The sequence below is a fragment of the Ranitomeya variabilis genome, chromosome 6 (assembly GCF_051348905.1).
Source record: "Ranitomeya variabilis isolate aRanVar5 chromosome 6, aRanVar5.hap1, whole genome shotgun sequence".
Taxonomy (NCBI): Eukaryota; Metazoa; Chordata; class Amphibia; order Anura; family Dendrobatidae; genus Ranitomeya; species Ranitomeya variabilis.
Genome location: NC_135237.1, coordinates 534,566,626 through 534,574,043, shown reverse-complemented (window position 1 = coordinate 534,574,043; position 7,418 = coordinate 534,566,626). Strand labels below are relative to the sequence as shown.

Here is a 7,418-nt window from a genome sequence, read left to right as displayed (position 1 = left end):
TTCGTGTTTCGGCCGACCCCGACTTTTTTATAGGATCGGACGATTTCACTCGACCCGACTTTTGAGAAAGTCGGGTTTCGTGAAACCCGACCCGATCCTATAAAAATAAAAGTCGCTCAACCCTAGTGGCAGGTAATGCACATTTGGTACCTATTCAATTAAAGGGGCGGATGTGCAGAACCCGGTTGTGGCCACTATACAGTAAATTGAGCTGTGCAGTTCTGTAACTGAGCAGTTCCGTCCGGCACTGAGAGCAGCTGACTTGCGGTGATGCCAGGTGTCACACCAACACCGATGAGACATTGATCACTTATCCTAAGGATAGGTCATCAGTGTGAAAGTAGTGGACAACCAGTTTACATACTCATGTGTCCCTCCTCTGGTCCAGAGCTGGCTGGTGGCTGACTTTTGGAGCTGATGAGAATTACGTTTTCTCCCAGTCCTCCAGCCAGTTTTGCACCAGGAGCTTTTTTGTCCATGAAGATCTGATTTCTATCAGTGCTGGACAATCCGTCTCTATATAAATCAGATCTTCTTGGCCAAATAAGCTCCTGGTGCAGGACTGGATGGAGGAATGGTCGTTATTAGTAGAGGGACAACCCCTTTATTTTTTTCTTTATGTGTTGATATCATTAAGAGCTTGTTCACATGATTGTGGTAATGACATTGATCACACTCTGATCTGCGTTTGATCAGTGTCAGTTTACGGTGATCTGATTCTCTCGCATGAGATAACGGTATCACAGGTGCGGAGGAGACAGAGAACTTATGGTAATTTCTCCATCCTCTCCATTCTCTGTGTCCGCTTAAATCAGATTGTAGTCCAATGTGTCACACGCACCCATAGATTTGTATGGGTGCTCGTGACCGAATTTTGGAGCCACTCGCAGCGCGGTGCAATTTTTTTCCTTTTCCAAACAAGTACTGTCAGTGGGGGCACAGGCACAGTCACACAATGCCGTGTCTCCCAACTTTTAGAGACAAGGAGGGACGTATATTGTCATTTTTCATCTATTTAACTCATTTAGTGTTCTCACCCGCACATTGTACAGAAGAGGCTGCATAGAAAAGATTCCCCTTATTTCATCGATTTGCATGTGGGCTGCTTTGGTTTGTGTGCCAGGGCTGATTTTCAGTCCCAGTCTGGCCCTGAAACAATCCTTTTAGTAAATTATACATTAAAAAATTAATTTTTGTGAAAAGAAAAAAGCAGAAAAAGATAAAGAAAGAGGGGCGGGAATTTGTAGGATGATTTTAACCTTTAGGTAAGTTGTAAACAATTATAAATTGTACATAAATACATTTGTATGGGACAAAGGTACATGATAAAGGAATTTCATTAAATATTGGAGTCCACAATAGAATGATAAGAAAACTGTGTACAAACAAATAATTCCTGATCAATAATGACTATTGCATAGAATCCTAAGAACAAGTATATATCATGATAGTATTGTCCATTAATTTCCTTTCAGTTCATGCCACTGGAGTTAACATAAAGTGCTTAATAAGTGCATCTGGGGTAGCTGTGGGTTCAAGTATTACTAGCAAACTCCATTATATACTGTTTAGCCATCTCAATCAGATATGCGTGGAGACAATGTTATGTACTCTAAATGTGGGATGTAAAACAGGAAGGAAGACGTGGCTTCACACGTCCCCTGAAGAAGCAGGGCGAAACATGCGCATCGCGGCAGAGGGACCAGAGTGTTTGACCATTTGATATTGCCAATAACTTCAGGTAAAAACATTCTGCCACATGTCTTCCTTCCTTCCAGATATAGTACTCCTGCGCAGGAGCCGCGACAGGAAGCAAGGAAGAGGACGTCATCGCATGAAGATGGGAGGCGCCGGACCCGGACCGCAACGCCCATCGGACCGGACCGCACTGGACTGCCCCCCAGGTGAGTATAATATAATATAACCTCTTTTTCTTATCTTTCAGGTTAGATTGGGGGCTTATGTACAGCATTACAGAATGGCGGTGGCTGAAGCTTATATACGAAAAAGTAGGTGACAGATTCCCTTTAATTGCCCACCCCTCGTATATATTGTCTATAGTGTCCTCTCCTCCCCATCCAATCACCCATATAATCTAATTTTTTGTATTACTGGGGTATATGGTTTATTAGTATACATTTATCACTGTTCAAATCAGTGGAAACTATTCTGCAATTAGATTGTATGGCAATAATGACATTGTGGCACTTTGTAAAAGGTTTGAGAGGTCAAGGTGGATAATTAGAGTCCATTTCATCTATATGGCAATGAATTGGTTGCATGACCTGGTCTGGTCCCTTTAAATAACAGCTGCTGCTCCTGCTGCTGATGTCACGGAATGTTGAGGTTTCTGACTCCGCCCCCTTGCATTATGACATCACACACATTCTATAAGGATCTCCGGAGCCAACATTCTATTTGAGGGTTGTAGTTAGTGGAGAGAGAGGTGAGTACGCCTGCACAGCAGCGCAATTGTGGGGAGACTGTGTGGATAACACTACTTATAGCCTCTAGTGCTCAGTATTAGGGTGTATCTTGTAAAGCTTCATCATCTGCCAAAACATAGTTTTTGAAAAACGAGATGTATATATATATATGTGTCTTTTCACATCCAGACGGCTATCCAAAAAGTGAGAGCAACATCATCTCCTATATGTGTATCCCATATCCCTATTATTTTGCTCAGATGCACCTAGCACATTAGCATTGTTGTTTCTTACATAGGCTGTTTGTGAGACTATGCATTTATCTGAGGGATAAAATGTTGTGTGTTCTGCACCTGGCACCTGAGACATTACTGTGATACTAATGTGTAATTTGATCATTTAGACCTCTCTTACCGATCGGGGCCTAACAGGGCCAGAAGGGACACCCATCGGATGGTGAACAGAAGACACCACTTGTGCAACTATAGGATGCCAACCTCCGCTGCAAGGCAGGGTAAGGTAGTGATTGAACAGGGTGAGGCACCGTCCCCCTCGCCTCTTTCTGTGCTAACCAAGGTGCATGGTGGCGGTTCTACTTTTTTACGTACAAAATTTTGCTTTCTTCGTAATGTCACGATTTTAATATTAACTATTAAAGCTATATGTTAATTTTATGTAATAAAGTGCAGACTGTTTACGGTGAAATAAGGAATTAATCTGTTTGTTGGCTTCGCCCACATTAGCCCTTATTTTTCATGTCACGGAATGTTTTGGTTGTTCGTTTAGCTCCCATCAGCTACTACTTGTGATGCCACCAAATGTGGAAGGTAGCCCCTTCACAGCATAATGGCTCTTGACTACCTGTTAGCAATGAAGGGTGGAACTTGTGCTGTTGTAGGTGAGGGATGCTGCTACAAGATTGAAGATGCACATAATTCAACATGCATAAAGTAAAGGAGCTGCAACAAAAAGCCAGAGATTTATTCAAAGAGGGAAGGAATCTCTTCTCATGGATGGGGTCCATTTGAGTTTGTTTAATCAATATACTCTTGACTTTGCTAAAGCCCATAGTAGTAGTGATAGCACTGATTGTATTGATCTTGATTTATTTATGTCATGTGTTTCTTATTGCAGGAAATGAATTATACAATAGGACGACTGGTGGACACTGGCAGAAGAGGACCCCTGTGCAAGAACAATATATGAGCCATTTGCAGCCCAATAGCTCATCACAATGCACAATTCCATTTGCTGTGGAGGTGGAAATGAGCCGCCTTACCTCTTTAGTTCATGTGCACAGGTTTCACCAATGATATGTCCGCACCTGAATGGAACCTTAGGATGGATGACACTACAGCTACAGAGGTGACCGTCTGATAGCCTAGCTCGACTATCCATCTCTCCTGAAGACCCTTTCAGCTTTTTGAGAGTTGGGTGGAGGACATCATCTCTGAAAATAGGGTCCCACAGCTGCACCCCAACAGTTTGAGCAGCACTCTTTAGAAGAGTCAATGCCCTGAGACCACAGGGGGGCGTGTAGTGCCTCACTTGGTCAGCGAGGACGATTTCCTCACTTTGTCACTGAGGATGATTTCATTCTCCAGGGATTACTCCGGAGTGGTCCTTGTGGTGGGATGCAGGTCTGGACAGCTGTCGTCATCCTATTAGATAAGAATTAATGTATTTGTGTGTATACATTAATAAAGTGTAGGGAATGCTTAGATGAAGTGGCAACTATAAGGCAGCCAGGAATGGATGTCTGACATCCCATGATATATGCAGACTAGCTGTATACTTCATGAAGTATGGGCTGTCAACAGGGGTCATTTCACGATAGGCAGGAACATAGCTAGCTTACATAATGGGTGATAATGAAGCTATCAAAAGGAAAAGTCCCCTGTGCAAGTACAATATATGGGCCCTTTGCAGCATAATAACTCATCAAAATGCACAATTCCACCGGCTTTGGAGGTGCAAATTGGCCCCCTTAATTCTTGGGCCCCTGTGCTACGCAGAAGTTGCACCAATAATATGTCCGCACCTGAATGGAACCTTAGGATGGATGACACTACAGCTACAGAGGTGACCGTCTGATAGCCTAGCTCCACTATCCATCTCTCCTGAAGACCCTTTCAGCTTTTTGAGAGTTGGGTGGAGGACATCATCTCTGAAAATAGGGTCCCACAGCTGCACCCCAACAGTTTGAGCAGCACTCTTTAGAAGAGTCAATGCCCTGAGACCACAGGGGGGCGTGTAGTGCCTCACTTGGTCAGCGAGGACGATTTCCTCACTTTGTCACTGAGGATGATTTCATTCTCCAGGGATTACTCCGGAGTGGTCCTTGTGGTGGGATGCAGGTCTGGACAGCTGTCGTCATCCTATTAGATAAGAATTAATGTATTTGTGTGTATACATTAATAAAGTGTAGGGAATGCTTAGATGAAGTGGCAACTATAAGACAGCCAGGAATGGATGTCTGACATCCCATGATCTATGCAGACTAGCTGTATACTTCATGAAGTATGGGCTGTCAACAGGGGTCATTTCACGATAGGCAGGAACATAGCTAGCTTACATAATGGGTGATAATGAAGCTATCAAAAGGAAAAGTCCCCTGTGCAAGTACAATATATGGGCCCTTTGCAGCATAATAACTCATCAAAATGCACAATTCCACCGGCTTTGGAGGTGCAAATTGGCCCCCTTAATTCTTGGGCCCCTGTGCTACGCAGAAGTTGCACCAATAATATGTCCGCACCTGAATGGAACCTTAGGATGGATGACACTACAGCTACAGAGGTGACCGTCTGATAGCCTAGCTCCACTATCCATCTCTCCTGAAGACCCTTTCAGCTTTTTGAGAGTTGGGTGGAGGACATCATCTCTGAAAATAGGGTCCCACAGCTGCACCCCAACAGTTTGAGCAGCACTCTTTAGAAGAGTCAATGCCCTGAGACCACAGGGGGGCGTGTAGTGCCTCACTTGGTCAGCGAGGACGATTTCCTCACTTTGTCACTGAGGATGATTTCATTCTCCAGGGATTACTCCGGAGTGGTCCTTGTGGTGGGATGCAGGTCTGGACAGCTGTCGTCATCCTATTAGATAAGAATTAATGTATTTGTGTGTATACATTAATAAAGTGTAGGGAATGCTTAGATGAAGTGGCAACTATAAGACAGCCAGGAATGGATGTCTGACATCCCATGATCTATGCAGACTAGCTGTATACTTCATGAAGTATGGGCTGTCAACAGGGGTCATTTCACGATAGGCAGGAACATAGCTAGCTTACATAATGGGTGATAATGAAGCTATCAAAAGGAAAAGTCCCCTGTGCAAGTACAATATATGGGCCCTTTGCAGCATAATAACTCATCAAAATGCACAATTCCACCGGCTTTGGAGGTGCAAATTGGCCCCCTTAATTCTTGGGCCCCTGTGCTACGCAGAAGTTGCACCAATAATATGTCCGCACCTGAATGGAACCTTAGGATGGATGACACTACAGCTACAGAGGTGACCGTCTGATAGCCTAGCTCGACTATCCATCTCTCCTGAAGACCCTTTCAGCTTTTTGAGAGTTGGGTGGAGGACATCATCTCTGAAAATAGGGTCCCACAGCTGCACCCCAACAGTTTGAGCAGCACTCTTTAGAAGAGTCAATGCCCTGAGACCACAGGGGGGCGTGTAGTGCCTCACTTGGTCAGCGAGGACGATTTCCTCACTTTGTCACTGAGGATGATTTCATTCTCCAGGGATTACTCCGGAGTGGTCCTTGTGGTGGGATGCAGGTCTGGACAGCTGTCGTCATCCTATTAGATAAGAATTAATGTATTTGTGTGTATACATTAATAAAGTGTAGGGAATGCTTAGATGAAGTGGCAACTATAAGGCAGCCAGGAATGGATGTCTGACATCCCATGATCTATGCAGACTAGCTGTATACTTCATGAAGTATGGGCTGTCAACAGGGGTCATTTCACGATAGGCAGGAACATTGCTAGCTTACATAATGTGTGATAATGAAGCTATCAAAAGGAAAAGTCCCCTGTGCAAGTACAATATATGGGCCCTTTGCAGCATAATAACTCATCAAAATGCACAATTCCACCGGCTTTGGAGGTGCAAATTGGCCCCCTTAATTCTTGGGCCCCTGTGCTACGCAGAAGTTGCACCAATAATATGTCCGCACCTGAATGGAACCTTAGGATGGATGACACTACAGCTACAGAGGTGACCGTCTGATAGCCTAGCTCGACTATCCATCTCTCCTGAAGACCCTTTCAGCTTTTTGAGAGTTGGGTGGAGGACATCATCTCTGAAAATAGGGTCCCACAGCTGCACCCCAACAGTTTGAGCAGCACTCTTTAGAAGAGTCAATGCCCTGAGACCACAGGGGGGCGTGTAGTGCCTCACTTGGTCAGCGAGGATGATTTCCTCACTTTGTCACTGAGGATGATTTCATTCTCCAGGGATTACTCCGGAGTGGTCCTTGTGGTGGGATGCAGGTCTGGACAGCTGTCGTCATCCTATTAGATAAGAATTAATGTATTTGTGTGTATACATTAATAAAGTGTAGGGAATGCTTAGATGAAGTGGCAACTATAAGGCAGCCAGGAATGGATGTCTGACATCCCATGATCTATGCAGACTAGCTGTATACTTCATGAAGTATGGGCTGTCAACAGGGGTCATTTCACGATAGGCAGGAACATAGCTAACTTACATAATGGGTGATAATGAAGCTATCAAAAGGAAAAGTCCCCTGTGCAAGTACAATATATGGGCCCTTTGCAGCATAATAACTCATCAAAATGCACAATTCCACCGGCTTTGGAGGTGCAAATTGGCCCCCTTAATTCTTGGGCCCCTGTGCTACGCAGAAGTTGCACCAATAATATGTCCGCACCTGAATGGAACCTTAGGATGGATGACACTACAGCTACAGAGGTGACCGTCTGATAGCCTAGCTCGACTATCCATCTCTCCTGA

General features: G+C 44.4%; 1 long non-coding RNA gene across 2 annotated transcripts; it reads left to right on the top strand.

Moving 5' to 3' along the window:
• Positions 1-1,925: 1,925 nt before the first annotated feature.
• On the top strand, positions 1,926-6,376 carry LOC143782999 (uncharacterized). Of its 2 annotated transcripts, none has more exons than XR_013217077.1 (3): positions 1,926-2,009; positions 2,830-2,940; positions 3,561-6,376. It is a non-coding gene; the product is annotated as an uncharacterized LOC143782999 (long non-coding RNA). The 2 variants fall into 2 exon arrangements; XR_013217078.1 differs by lacking the exon at positions 1,926-2,009 and adding an exon at positions 2,405-2,446.
• Positions 6,377-7,418: the final 1,042 nt, after the last annotated feature.